General features: G+C 44.4%; 1 long non-coding RNA gene across 3 annotated transcripts in view; it reads left to right on the forward strand.

Annotated features, from left to right (window-relative positions):
* The window catches only part of LOC138837176 (uncharacterized), a 46,237-nt gene extending 42,352 nt beyond the window's left edge, over positions 1-3,885 (forward strand). For 2 of the 3 annotated variants that reach the window (XR_011375216.1, XR_011375217.1), the window contains one exon: positions 1,728-2,971. This is a non-coding gene — a long non-coding RNA (uncharacterized lncRNA). Of the gene's footprint in view, positions 1-1,727; positions 2,972-3,680 lie in introns of those variants that run through there. The other variant, XR_011375218.1, reaches the window with a different exon arrangement.
* Positions 3,886-15,739: the final 11,854 nt, after the last annotated feature.

The following is a 15,739-nucleotide window of genomic DNA, read 5'->3' on the forward strand; positions in this document are numbered from 1 at the left end:
AAATGTCAGACAGACAGGAAAATATCAATCTGCCTTTATTTCCCCTTTTGGCTGGAAGAATGGAGCAAGCCTTGCTGTAGTTAGAACCCTCAGAAGAATCTGGATCATGCTAAGCAGATGATCTGCTCAGGGATGCAGGCAGCAAACTCCACTGATCCATATGGGTGAGTGGAGATGAAGTTCCAGGAAATGTAGCGCCCCCTTTCCCCTGCCCCCCCCCCAATCACCTTTCTGGCCTTTCAAATGGTGGGAAGTTGGAGGCATAGAAATGGAGGGACAAAGGGTGAACCAATGCTGTAACAGTACTCAATGGACACTTTTAAATGAACTATCCAACTTACTGGTGGAGATGGGAGTGGAGGAAACACTGCAAGAGAGCATGGGAAGGGGTGACCACTGGCTAAGAAGAATTGTCCTCATGACTTGACTTATGGAACTGTAACCCCTCTGTGCATCATTTATTTTATAATAACAAGGATGTTTTTTTCTTTTTTTGTCAGTCATGGGGCTTGAACTCTGGGCCTGGGCGCTGTCCCTCAGCTCTTCAGCTCAAGGCTAGCGCTCTACCACTTGAGCTACAGCGCCACTTCCGGTTTTCGGGTGGTTTATTGGAGATAGGAGTCTCACAGACTTTCCTGCCCCGGCTTGCTTTGAACCGAGATCCTCAGATCTCAGCCCCCTGAGTAGCTAGGATTACAGATGTGAGCCACCAGCTCCCAGCTAGAATGACATTTTTTAATGATAGCAATTTTCAACTCCAGCTATCTATTCCTCCAGATGCAGAATGAAACCATCTATTCTTTAAATGTTGAAAACTAATTTGTGTGTGGTAGTGGGCACTGAAACTTGAACTCAGGGTTTCATGCTCTGATTTAGCTTTTTAAAAAATTCAAGATTGGTGCTCTACCAACTTGAACCACACCTCTTCCTCTGTCTTTTTTGCAGATTAATTGGAGATAAGAGCCTCTCCAGTTGGTCTGCTCAGGCTGGCTTTGAACCTTGATCCTCAGATCTCAGCCTCTTGAGTATCTGGGATGACATGTGTGAGCCACAGGCACCAGACCTGACAAACTAATTTGAAAGTCTAAAATCTTCTGTGGGTCAAGCAAAACCGTCTGTGGGTACCAATCTGGGGGATCTATAGCACAATATAATATCATCATAATATTGTCTCTTTTAAACACACACACACACACACACAAACGAAGGCAGAGAGACTCATGTGGATGAAATAATCATGGAGTTTTCTCCTTGATCTCTTTGCTACTCTACATTTGGCAATGGTCAAGGCTCTTAGTCTAGTTGCCTATGTTCTGCATTTGTGTATTTTCTGTCCCGCTAAACTCTTCAAGAATCATTTCCAATGCAGTTTATGCCCAGTGTTTACTGGCAATAATCATAGTTCAAAGTGAGACATGCAGCTCAATTCTAACATGTTGAGGGAGCGACAGGCATGGGGTGACCAAACAACTCGAGCCCCCAAGCAGGAGAGAGATCCAGTCTGAGCAACAACCTTTTGCTGATGACCTCCTTCTAAACAGCAACAGCATATGATCATGCTTCTCTGCTTATGAAAATAGTACTGTTTGGGACCAAAATACACTTTCAGATAGGAAAAAGAATACAGTGTATTGAGCACTGTTAGAGGCAGGGCCTAGACCAGAGACTTCCCATGAGTTATCTTTGCAATCACCCTGTGAGGTAAACGTTATCTTTGTTCCCATTAGGTAGACCAGAAAACTGAAGAACAGGCAAACATTATCTCAAGATTTGTGATGCTGGAAAGGAGTAGAGACAGAAGGAATGAGTCAGCCTGATGCAGAAACCAATGTGGTTCCCCATCCCACGTGTCTGCCATCTTTGGAGCAGCAAAAGAGACGTGTGGTCACACGGTCACATGATCTTCTGGTCATGTAATTATGTGGTCTCCTTCCTGACGATGTGGAGGAGAGATCAACAGAAAGCATCAGCTGACTTGTGCCAACTTTGTCTGTGAAACAAGATTAGGCAGGTGACCTATTCCAGGATTCAGGCAGCATGGATTCTGGAGCAAAATTCCATGGAAGGAATTTGGGGACTATATTTCTCAGTACTTGCCTCAGTCCTTGGTATTTCTTCCTTTGACTCTCCTGGGAGTCTGGCCTCAAAGGGCATGCCCAAATCCCCCCTATGGCAAGAAAGAAGGGCCAGCATTGGACTTGTGCTTATGATATTACAGGATTATGAATGAATTAATGCATTAGGGAATGAATGAAATGATATAAACACATGGTAAATTGGTTCGAACTCTCCAGTGACATTTGACACATAAGCGAAGATTTCAAAGAGAAGCTTTTCAATTTTAAGCTTAAAATATAATCAGCAGAGCCAGGAGCCTGTGGCTCACCGCTGTCATCCTAACTACTCAGGAGGCTGAGATCTAAGGATCGCAGTTCAAAGCCAGCTTGGGTAGGAAAGCCTGTGAGACTCTTCTTTTTAATTAACTACCAAAAGAAACCACCAGGGCTGGGAAGGTGGTTCAGTGGTAGAGCGCTTGCCTTGCATGCCTGAGGCTCTGGGTTCAATTCCTAAGCACAACATAAGCAAAAAGAAAAAAAGCCAGAAAGTGGCACTGTGGCTCAAGTGGTAGAGCGCTAGCCTTGAGCTGAAGAGCTGAGGGACAGCACCCAGGCCCAGAGTTCAGGCCCCATGACAGGACCCCCCCAAAAAAATTTAACAAAAGAAACCACCAGAATTGGAGCTGTGACTCAAGTGGTAGAGTGCCAGCCTTGAGCAAAAAATAATTCAGAGACAGTGTCCAGGACTGGTACAAAAAGGAAAAGCAAGAAAACAAAACAAAACAAAAAAAAACAACCAATAATAAGCAGAAAGCCCACAAGGGTGAAAACAAAGATTGGGTGAAAAAATCTTTTCACTGCTAACAAAGCAATTGTTCCCAGAGAAGGATAAATGAGTAGATAAATCTATTGGGAGCTTCTATTCTGGATGCTTGGGTCTCTGCAGAGAACAGAAACTTTAGAAGAAGAAAAAGTAAAGAAAGATGGAGAAGGAAGTAGGAGGCGGGCTTCACTCTGAAGCTTCACCTCTTCCTCTTCCTCCCTGTCACTCTAATGCCTTCCTCCGAGTCCATTCATTCCCAGGACCTAGGTTTGCTCAGATAAGGGATTTGCAGAGAAAGAACTCTCCCTATCTCTCCCCTGAAGAAGAAAAGTTCTACCCACTTTCCTCTCTGCCAGTGTCCCAGATGTGATCTGCTTGACAAACAAAAATGCACAGTGAATTTTTAAAAAGGGCAGTGGCAGCCTAAACAGCTATCTGTTCAACCCCAGAGAATTTTTCTCAGCCAGGGCTTGTTTTCTAAATTCCTCTTATCAATGATTGGCTCAGGAATTGGCCAGGTGATGCAGTTCTGGCTAATGAGGGAATGCATGTCAAGGGTGTAAGGGAGGAGGGGAGAAGTTTCCTGTCTCTGTGAAGCAACAGCAGACAATGTCTCCTAGAGCAAGGCCACCCATCTTATTCCCAAAGATGGACTTAATATGTTGAATAGATATGCCAAAATAAACCATGATGCATCCCCACCCAGCTACTCTCTGCGTCTTATCTTGACACATCCTTCCTTCTGTACCTGCACGTGGTATATATCTGATGTTGTTTATTTAAATTCATTTGTGGCACAGGGTTCTGTTCATGGTAGCCAGAAGCCTCCAAAGTGATGAAACAACTCCTTTCCCCTCCATTCCACATGGATCCACTCACTGGCCCTAAAAGTGTGGGTAGCAGGGCTATCACCAAAGACTGTGAACAACAGAAGTGGTACCAAAAAAAAAAAAGGAGGAAAGTGATAAAGCAGCATTGGGGGGAGGGGTGCAGCTATGCTCTGAGCCTCCCTCTCAAATTGAGAAAATGGTGAGTCTTTCCAATTTTGTATTCCAAGACAAGTTCCAGGTAAGCCTCTAGCAGCGGACAAATCTTCATCATAATGGACAGAGCTCTCTGAAGGAATGACTGAAGAGCTTCCAGCAGCTCTGCTGTACCCACTGAATAGCCCGGAGTCTGTGAATCACTGTCTCCACATGATTTCTTCTATTACTCATAGATGCAAAGGTTGAGGCAAGACTGGTCACGATTTTGCTTGAAATGTGTCCCCAAAGTGTCTGGTAGATACATTTTGTTTTTTCTACCTTAGGCCTGAGTAAATGAGCTGTGATTCGAGACCAGAGGTAGTAGCCCCATCAGACTGTTGGTGTGAGCTAGTGATAATCCTTGCATTGTTAAAGCAGTGTTCAAAAGAAGAGGAAGGAAGAAGAGTAGGTCCAGAGATCCTAGGATCCACAAAGTCTAAGAAGTTTCTTGTCTGTGCTTCTTAGTGGATTAACTTTGTTGGTCCTGACTAATAGCCTACGTTCATCTGTCATAAGCAACCATCAAAGATAAATAAAGCCAGGTGCCAGTGCCTCACACCTGTAATCCTAGCTACTCAGGAAGCTGAGATCTGAGGGTCACAGTTCAGAGCCAGCCTAGGCTGGCATATCTTCCATAAACCACCAGAAAACCAGAAGTGGCACTGTGGCTCAAGTGGTAGAGCACTGGGCTTTAGCTGAAATGCTGAGGGACAGTGTTCAGGCCCAGAGTTCAAGCCCCACAACCGGCCAAAAAAAGAGATAAATGAAAGAGTCCTGTGTGCTGAAATGAAAGCAAAAATGTTAAGCAAAAATTGAAGAGGTCTGCACACACCATGAGTGTCCTAATTACTGTTGTGTTAAAATACTGGGGAGAAAGAATTTATTAGATTCATCCAAATAAAATGTTGAAGTAAGCACTCAGGAATCTTAACAACGATCATCTCTGAGGTAAATGAGATGCCATAACATAGAGATGCAGAGAAAGCCTTGTCTTTTGTGTCAGTACTAGGATTTGAACTCAGGATCTTGCACTTGCTCTTGGCTTTTTTGTTTCTTTTGCTCAAAGTTGGCACTCTACCACTTGAGCCACAGGGCCACTTCATATTATGTAAACAATGCCTACTCTGTCTGTGGTGGAGGCTGTGTGACTCTGATAATGTCACACACCTTATCTGGGCCTCATGTACTTACTTCTAAGGTTAAATGATTGCCTGGATCAGGTGTCATAAATGATTGGGCCATCAAGTATTAAAATGGCTAGACAGGTCAAGAGGTCTGGAACTAGAGAGCTCTGGGCAAGTGCAAAGCAAGGTGTATACTCATTCATATGTACGCACACATATGCACACACATGCATGCATGCACAAACACACACACACACAAACCAATTTCTCATAGTATACTACTGAAGACGTATAAGGATCAATATTGGCTTGAAATGTGACTTAATGATAGAGTGCTTGCCTATCATGCATGAAGTCCTGGGTTCAATTCCTCAGTACCACATAAATAGAAAAGCCGGAAGTGGTGCCATGGCTCAAGTGGTAGCATGCTAGCTTTGATCAAAAGAAGCTCAGGGACAGTGTCCTAAGTTCAAGCCCCAGGACTGGCAAAAAAAGACCAATGTTATCAAAAAAATCTGGTGTCCCAGAGGAGCTAGAAACACATGTGAATTGCATGTGAAAATATCTCATTTTTAAGTCAGGCACCTGGCTCATGCCTGTAATCCTAGCTACTCAGGAGGCTGAGATCTGAGGACCATGATTCAAAGCCATCCTGAAAATTCATGAGACTCTCATCTCCAATTAACCAAAAGGCTGGAGGTAGACTTGAGGCTCAAGTGATAGAGCAGCAGCCCGGAGCACAAAAACTCAGGGACAGCACCCAAGCTCCAAGCTTAAGTTCCAGGAACAATTCGCTGGTACTAAACCAAACCCATCTAACAAGTCATCTACCTACAGGCTGCCTATAGCTACCTCTCACTAAACAGTCATTGTAAGCTGGGCACTGGTGGCTCATGCCTGTAATCCAAGCTACTCAGGAAACTGAGATCTGAGGCTCAAGGTTCAAAGCTAGCCTAGGCAGGAAAATTTATAAGACTCTTATCTCCAATTTACACCAAAATGATGGGAGTGGAGCTATGGCTCATGTAGTAGAGTGCTAGCCTAAAGATCAATATCCAGGCCCTGAGTTCAATCCCCACTTACAGCCCCCCCAAAAAGTGATTGTGGATACTGGAAGTCCAAAGCATTGAAGCCCTGATGGAGATACAGAACTCCATCTTCCAGAAAGTTCTAGCTTCACTAGCCCCCTCCACCAAAAGCTTACATTCCTTTTCCCACTGGTGTCTCCTCCTCCCCCAGACAAATGAGAGCTGGCAGAAGACCCTTGGGATAAAAATTCTGAGCAAAGCCAAGCATGGGTGGCTCACACTTTTAATCTGAGCTGAGATCTGATGATCGTAGTTCAAAGCCCAGGTTAGAAAAAAGCCTGTCATATGACCATATAATATGATGCTAAGTGAAATTAACTCCGCCTCCCCCCCCCCAAGATAGGGAAAAAAGAGGTTTTATCTTTCTTGCTGTTATTTTAATGTATGTATAATGTACTATGTGATTTTCTTGTTTGTTTTGTCTGTTCTTTCCCCATTGGTATAACCCCTGGTTCACTGACTGTAGTGCCCTGCATCTTGTATATACAATTTTCTAATTTGGGGAAGGGAAGGGAAATAACAAAATGCTGAAATAAAGATACAGGTTGACCCATTGTGACAATGAGCTGTACAAGAAATTGTGTTGAAAATGAAGTTTACAACTTCTGGGGGGGGGGGAGGAGTGGGCAGGTAGGGAGGGAAGGGATGGTATGGGAAAAACAGAGGAGGAAGTAACAATGCTTCCATGGGAAATGTACTCATTACCTTACTCATGTAACTGTAACCCTCTGTACAGTATCTTTACAAAAATATATTAAATAAATAAAGTTTTCATAATATATATTTGAATATATATCTGTATATATACATATACATGTATTTGTACATATGTATATACACATATATACAGATATAAATACATATGTGTGTGTGTGTATATATATATATATATATATATATATATATATATATATATATATATATATATATATCTGAAAGCGGAGCTTTGGCTCAAATGGTAAGGCACCAGCTGCCTGGAGCACAGGAAAATCTAAAGGATAGCACCTAGGCCCTGAGTTCAAGCCCCAATACTGGGGCACCCACAAAAGGAGGAAGAGGGAAGTCAGCGGGAGCCTCTTTGTACCCTCAGGGAGCAGAAGGGACAGAAGCTTTCCTTGCCTGCAGACAATTCCCTGATGTGGAGAAGTAGCTCTCTTTCCCCATCCCCCCTGTCCAGGCGATGGGTACCTCCTTTCAGTCCCCATAACCAACATCTTGCCATTTTTCCCCAAGTGATTTCCCCCACCCCAACCTTCCATTTAAAAGCCACACACCCCTCCTCCAGGCGACCCTGACAACCAGGCTCAATGTTCATTTTTTAGGGGGGAGAAGTCCTGTCGTGGGACCTGAACTCTGGGCCTGGGCACTGTCCCTTAGCTCTTCAGCTCAAGGCTAGCACTTTACCACTTGCCCCACAGCACCACTTCCAGCTTTTTTCTTTTTGCTTATGTGGTGCTGAGGAATCAAACCCAGGGCCTCAGGCAAGCACTCTATCACTGAGCCACCTTCCCAGCCCTCAATGTTCATTTTTGCCATGGCTGGGAGCCACACTGTGTTCCCTGGTGAAAATACTAAGGTGAATGGAATACTGAAAATGCTGACGGTGGGCATGTCTGTGTGCACATGCATGCTAGGAACAGCTATCACTGGTGGGGCGGGCAGAATTGTCAGCCTTTGCATCCCAGTTATAAAGAAACACGCCATACAGAGAACTGGAAGGAGAAAATGGCCTCGTTCTGTATCCAGTCAGGGCCCCCTCAGTCCATGCAGGAATCAGCTTCACCCTGCACTGAAAGCTGCCCATCTGCTAGCACCAGACTCCTTGCCACCTGTGTGCCATAGCTTGAAGCCTAAGCATCAGTCACTCAAACAATCTCCCAGAACTCTCTGCACCGCTCCCTCTCACTCAGAATCCCCTTCCCTGGAAGGAGGGCACACTTCCATATTTAATTAGAAGACTTTGGATGTTCTACAGTGTCTATTTGTGCAAGACACTGTTGAAAATGAACTTTATTCTAGAACTCTTGACAGAACCGCTGGCAATGCCTTCCAGTGAATCCACATGGCCAGTCCTAGAAGGAATAAGACATTTTACTGACTGAGCACCTTCTATCAGTCAGACATGATGCTGAACTTTTTCCCTACTTCAAATGCTTGAGATCTCTCAAACCAGCATGTTGTCAACCAAAGACACTGACACAGACAGGTGGAGAGCCCTGGCTTTCCTCCCTCTGCTCCTCCACCTCACATTGGCTAGAAGTTGGGCCTGAGATAACAACAGTGAACTATTCGATGTGAGATGCTTGAGAAGATGGCTAGCACCAAGGCTGCTTTTATGGCACCATCATAACGGGGAAATCTGGGAAAAGTATATCATCAGCAGAGTTCCTTCCCTGAGACACTTGAGAAAAGGAAACAGGTGTTCAGAGAGATGCTTCAATTTGAGGAAAATAGGAAAAACATCATAATAAAATCACCTTAAAATTTTTTTGGTGTCAGTACTGAGGCTTGAACTCAGGACCTGGATGTTGTGTCTCAGCTTTTTCACTCAAAGCTTGTGCTCCACCACTAGCTCCACGAGCCACACAGCTCCACTTCTGGCTTTCTGGGTGATTCATTAGAGATTTTTAAGTCTCTCAGACTTTCTTGCCCTACACTGGCTTTGAACTACAATCCTCACATCTCAGCCTCCTGAGTAGCTCAGATGACAGACACGAGTCATGGGCTCATGGAGAAGATGTCATTGGAAGAGGTTTTTCCCAAAGGGAATCAGGAGACCATTGTGAAGCATGTCTTAGGCAGAACACCAGCCACTGATGGGAAGGTAAATTCGGGCCACCTCTGCGTTCTCATCTAGAACAAGACTGGCTGCCAAGATGACTCAAAATGCCTTCCAAGGCTTTCTTTTTACATACTTTTCTGGCCCTTGGACTATGTATCTGCATTCTTGAGTTTCCTTCCAATTAGTAATATGGCTCCTGTCACAGAGTCTCTCCACTCAACTCCTATAGAAGATTTCCCATGAACCAGCTTCCCTCACCTAGCAAGAAACCAACACCAGCTGCTCAATAGAGGCTCCACCCCCACATTCCTGCTTTCTGCAGAAAATGGCTGTAGAGCTATGCAGATGTTACTGTCCTGAATTGCAATTCTGAAGATCCCAAACAAACCCCTTTCTTCTTTTGCAAATAATAGTAACAACAACAACCCTATACACAGCTTTTACATAACAAAGTCAAACCCAGGACCCAGGACTCCAAAGTATGGGTCAGGATCACTTTATAGGAAAATATTCTCACATCTGTGGGGAAACAAAATGAGAGACCAAGATGGAGGTCTCAGTAAACACGTGAACGCAGGGAGAACAGATGCATATCATTCCCCAGACACAGAGTTCATTTCTTTGGGATATCCTTTCAGGGGGTCTGTTTGTGACTGAAAAGATCTGAGGTTCCTTATCATTTGTTCTTTTTTTTCTTTTAATGAATGAATCATGGTAGTTCCTATTTAAGCCCCCTAAAAGTTCTTATTCAGAAGGTTTAATCCCAGGTGGTAAAAGGGCTTTGGGGTCTGAAGAAACGTGGGTGTTGATCCGCTAGTGTCCAGCAGAGGGCACCCACATCCACACACTCAGCAGCAACAAAGGGAATGAAGTGGGCAATCACAGCTTTCAGACAGACAGCCCCATCCTTACCAGGTCATGGTCAGACTTCAGTGGGGACTGGAAAACACCAAGGAATAGAGAGAGCTTTTGAAAAGCAAAGCTCATTTTCACATGCCTGTGGGTTTCCAAGTGAAGCCACCATCACCCCTACTGCCCTCTCCAGATGGAGACTGCAAAGCCAAGACCTCTTCTGCCTGCATGGCACCATGGCTGCCCCATTTCTGGCAACTCTAGGGGGATCGCTGACACTGGTGGACAGAGATTTCTCTGTATCCAATCACAGGCCTCCTGGGAATTAGTCTCAGAGACCATTACCACCTAGTGGGTGCTGAAGTATGTTCTCATTAGACTCAATATGTTATTTAGTTAATTAAATGCTCTCCTTTTGATGACATTAACTAGACCTACTGCTAACTCCTCAGAAACCAAAATCAAAACAAAAAGGGAAAACTTTGCTTCTAACCCAAGAAGGCTCAGTGGAGCCAAAGAGAAGTCATTCTCTCTCTCTTTATCTTTGTCTCTATCTCTGTCTTTCCTTCTATCTCTGTCTGTCTGTCTGTGTGTCTGTCTGTGTGTCTGTCTGTCTGTCCGTCCCTCTCTCTCTCTCTCTCTCTCTCTCTCTCTCTCTCTCTCTCTCTCTCTCTCTCTCTCTCTCTCTCTCTCTCTCTCTCTCTCTCTCTTAGACAGAATTAGTTCAAATGGGGCCAGAGCCAGGTGCTAGTGGCTCACACCTGTAATCCTAGCTACTCAGGAGGCTTAGATCTGAAGATCACAGTTCAAAGCCAGCCCAGGTAGGAGAGTCTGTAAGACTTTTATTTCTCAATGAATCACCAAAAATACTCCAAAATACTCCTGCAGATGTGAGGCATATGGCTCAAGATGTAGAGTACTGAGCTTTGAGTGAAAAAGCTAAGGGACAGTGCCTAGGCCCTTAGTTCAAGCCCCAGAAGTCATACACACAAACACACACAGTTCAAATAGAACTTGAAGCAAATTAGACTTCATGAAGTCATTTTTCCTGTGAAGATGTGATAAGATGTTGTGACTGAGATGAATGTGGCATTCTGTGTAGTATTTTAGAGGTTGCAATGGAATGGAATACGATCTCTCTCTCTGAAGGAATGACAGATCTAAGATCTAAGAGTCAAAATGTTGAAAACAAAAGGCCAAACCTGAGGCAAACCCAAGGCTAGACAGACTTGACACTAGGTTCCCATGAAGAACCAATTTTCAGACATATGTGGCCAAGTCTACAAGACAAATTTTCTTGTGTGTACGTGCCAGTAATGGGACTTGAACTCAAGACCTCAAACTCTCATTTGGCTGTTTTGCTCCAGGCTGTCATTCTACTGCTTGAGACACACCTCCACTGCTAGCTTTTGAGTGGTTTATTGGAGATGAGTCTTATGGACTTTTCTGCCCAAGCTGGTTTGGAAACCATGATCCTCAGGTCTCAGATTCCTGAGTAGCTAGGATGACAGGTGTGAGCCCCAAGAAGATAAGGAAGGCTGGAAGATAATTTATTGAAAGAAGGAAGGAAGGTCTGTCTCACTTGTCTGGTGATGTTGAGTAAAAGATCCCTTAGAAGGACCAAGTGAGCCTTCAAAGAGGTTCAGTCCTGATGCTAACAAAACAAAGATGGAAGCAACATTTGAGATTCTAGCCCAGTAGGTCTTTCTGCACAGCAGAACCGAGATCTGAGTGTTCCAAACCACCGTGGATGATGTGGGGACAATGTTATCATTTAATGGAAGACGTGTTGGAGAGTGCAAGTAGGAACAAGTCACACCAGATCCAGGAGCCTCTGGCTCACAGGGGAGAGGGGTCAGCAAACATGGACAGGGCCCTGTGCTCTGCAGCTTGACATCCACCTGCTGCCATCTGCCAACACTACCCTCCACAGCTGAATCCTGTTTGCTGAGAGTTTCCAGAAGAGTCCTAATTCTCAGCAAAGGAACCGAATGGGACAGCTAGTCTGTATTCCTAGCCACTCAGGAGGCTGAGATGTGAGGATCTCAGTTTGAAGCCAATCCTGGGCAGGAAAGCCCATGAGATTCTTATCTCCAATAAACTACTCCAAAAAATGCTCAGATGTAGAGCTGTGGCTCAAGTGGTAGAGCACTAGCCTTGAGCACACACAGGTTCAAAGACAGCTCCCAGGCCCTAAGTTCAAGCCCCAAAACTGGCAAAAAAAAGACAGCTAGTTTCATCTTCAAGAGGCTATTATTATCAACCCTATTTCCACCCCAGTTGCAGCAAAAATATAGAAGTAAAAAAAAGCTGATTCCATTAAGATCAAGAAATCTACATTACAACACCAGATATGTCATAGAATTTCTGTATATTTGGGTGGGAGAGGCAATCACTACTTTTTAAGTCTCGATTTAATCCTCTATGAAACCATTGGAGTTTGGAGTGTGGGTGTGTAGTACACTGACATTTTTCTACCCTAGTATCATATTCTTTTATGGTTCTGTACAGTGAGATTCCTCTAAAATTCTAATGAGACCTGGAGGCGGTCTCATCAAAGCCATCAATTAGGAAGACAATGATCATCTAGGCAGGTGGTCACAGAAGAATTTCAACAGCCTAATAACTCATGGGTCAATTCCAGTAGTTGTATTTACCTTGGGTGATCAAAAGTACAATAAGACTTTTAATGCTAAGAAATCATGATATTGAGTACCTGGATCAAGCCATACTTGAAGCCAAAATAGTCTAGATTTTATCATTACATGTGTCAGTCAACTTCCCCTGCTTTTAACTTCTGTGGGTTTAAAAGTTCCCCATTCTTGATTAATCCTGCTGCTTTCCATTTGTTTGTAATTGCAAAAGACCTGGGACTGTGCCATCCATCCAGAAAGGAAAATTACTTCTGCAGCCATGATCTCTATTTAGATATTTGTATCAGGTTTTCATTTCTATAGGTCAAGAGGCACAAAGTGGTCTATGTCAAGAACCTACAAGTCTGGATTGCAGAACTGAGATGACCTTTGGGAGAGTCACACTGAGCAGTTCTAATGAGCAAGTGTTCTTTCCTCACAGGTTTAATGGCAGAAAGCTGTTTCTGCATCCCATAATATAGCATTGTGGAAGTTGGCAGAGAGGCCTCTTGGCCAGCTCATCAACAGACAGACATCTCAGAGAGGTTCTGGTGGAATGTTGTGGACAACAGATACTTGGAGAGGAGGGACAGCCATCAACTGAAATCCTACTGTGTGCTGCCCATCCACACAATGATCCTGATATGCACCAGGCTCATTCACACACTGTAAAGGTGACGTTCAAAGTCAGAGATATTAAGTAATTTCCCAAAGTCAGTGGTTAAGACTGCATCCGATGAGCATTCTGTCATTCAAGCCACTTTCCTCCATGAATGAAAATAACTTTCTTATAGTTCTCTTCCTTCTTTCTTTCCTCCCTTCCTTTCTTCCTCCCTTCCTTCCTCTCTTCCTTCCTTCCTTTCTTTCTTCCTTTCTTCCTCCCTCCCTCCCTCCCTCCCTTCCTTCCTTCCTTCCTTCCTTCCTTCCTTCCTTCCTTCCTTCCTTCCTTCCTTCCTTCCTTCCTTCCTTCCTCCCTTCCTTTTTTCCTTTCTTTCTCCCTTCCCCCACTTTCTCTTTTCTTTTGTCAGTCTCAGGGCTTAAACTAAGGGACTAGGTGCTGCCCTTGAGCTCTTTAGGTCAAGGTTAGTACTCTACCGCTTTAAGCCACAGATACACTTCCTTTTGCTGGTGGTTCATTGGAGATAAGAGTCTTACGGGCTATCTTGCCTGGGCTGTCTTTGAACCTCGATTCTCAGATCTCAGGCTTCTGAGTAGCTAGGATGATAAGCATGAGACACAAGCATCCAGCCAAACTGTTATTATTACACCTCTCAAACATAACTGTGTAAAAAGAGTGCCTTCCAAATTGTACCTCACCTCTGCAGCTCAGATGGTTTGGTTAAGCTTTAGATAAATACCCCTGGCACTATGGGTTTGGGCCAGCCAGAGTTGGAACTTCCATGTCTTTCCTCACTGCAAGAATTACCCCCAGCAATATTTACTGTTTATCTATCTTCAAATTTTAATGACAGAGAATGCCTGCCCCCATTGTGATTCAAGGCACAAACACTCCCCTTGACAAACACTCTGATCAACTTAATACTGCCCATAGCAATGCTTAGATGATTTTTTTTTTTTTGGCAGAACTGAGATTTGAACTCAGGGTCTTACATTTGACAGGCAGGTACTGTATCACTAGAGCCACACTTCCAGCTCTGGTACACAGATTCCTAACAGGTTCACCTCTTCATCCCTTTCAGGTTTTCGGTAGAAAGCAATCACTGCTTCTTAATATATTCTTTTTTTTTTCATTTGTGTGTGGAACTATTGGGGCTTGAACTTGAAACTTGAGCACTGTATCTGAGGAGTTTTATGTTGTTGTTGTTCAAAGTTGGCATGCTAACATTTGAGCTAAATCTCCGCAACCAGTTTTCTTCTGATTCATTAGAGAAAAGAGTCTCATGGACTTTCCTGCCTGGGATGTTTTCAAACTATGATCATCAAATCTCAGTCTCCTGAACAGCTAGGATTACAGGTGTGAGCTACTGGTGCTTGACTCTGTTTTTCTTTTTTGTGTGTGGGGGATCCGGTTGTGGGGCCTGAACTCTGGGCTGGACGCTGTCCCTCAGCTCAAGGCTAACACTAACACCTGAGCCACAGTGCCACTTCCAGCTTATTTCTTTTTGCTTATGTGGCACTGAGGAATTGAACCCAGGGCCTCATGCATGCAAGGCAAGCACTCTACCACTGAGCCACCTTCCCAGCCCCTGACTCTGTTCTTTTCTTTTTTCTCTTTATTTTGGGGGGGGGTCTGGCTGTGGGGCCTGAACTCTGGGCCTTTGTGCTGTCCCTCAGCTCTTCAGCTCAAGGTTAGCGCTCTACCACTTGAGCCACAGCGCCACTTCCATCTTTTTTCTTTTTGCTTATGTGGTGCTGAGGAATTGAACCCAGGGCTTCATGCATGCAAGGCAAGCGCTCTACCACTGAGCCACCTTCCCAGCCACTGACTCTGTTCTTATAGTAAGAAATTCTAAGCTGGACGCTGGCAGCTCACACCTGTAATCCTAGCTACTCAGGAGGCTGAGACATGAGAATTGTGGTTTAGAACCAGCCAGGGAAGGAAAGTCCTTGAGACTCTTATCTTCAATGAACCAGCAAAAAACCAGAGTGGTGCTGTGGCTCTAAGTGGTAGAGTGCTAATTAGCCTTGAACAAAAGAGTTTAGAGACAGAGCCTGGGCCTTGAGTTCAAGCCCCATCACTGACCCAAAAAAAAAAGAAGAAAGAGAAAAAGAGAAGAAAGAAAGAAAGAAAGAAAGAAAGAAAGAAAGAAAGAAAGAAAGAAAGAAAGAAAGAAAGAAAGAAAGAAAGAGAGAAAGAGAGATTGAAGGAAGGAAGGAAGGGAGTGAAAGGAACAGAAAGGAAGGGAAAGGTAGGGAACGGAAGGGAGGGAGGGAGGGAGGGTGGGAGGGAGGAAGGAAGGAAGGAAGGAAGGAAAGCAAGGAAGCAAGCAAGCAAGCGAGGAAGTTCCCACATAGGTTCTGAAGTCTCTCCTGTTCTTGTCTCTGCTCTGGGATTGCATTCTATTTCTCTGAAACAGAGGCATGTCTATTCTCTCCTCTCCTATTCTCTTCTCTGCCTCGGCTCTCCTTGGATTTAGGAGTATATCTGGAATGTTCTCTGCCCCTGGCTGAGCAGATCAACACAGCCCTCTGCTTTTTCAAGGTGATCTCAACCCCTCAGTGCCTCAGATTAAGAAAGGAGAAGATGAGAGAACAGAGGCACCTCTCAGGAGCTCAGATTCCCTATCAGAAGGGGATGGGGTTTAGACTACACAAGGCCAAAGGCCCTCACTTGCTCTCCCAGGCTCTCCCATGACTATCACCACGCCTAGCTATTCACTCATAAAAGCTGCTG

This window comes from Dipodomys merriami, unplaced genomic scaffold (assembly GCF_024711535.1).
Source record: "Dipodomys merriami isolate MVZ:Mamm:240054 unplaced genomic scaffold, mDipMer1.0.p SCAF_265, whole genome shotgun sequence".
Lineage (NCBI taxonomy): Eukaryota > Metazoa > Chordata > Mammalia > Rodentia > Heteromyidae > Dipodomys > Dipodomys merriami.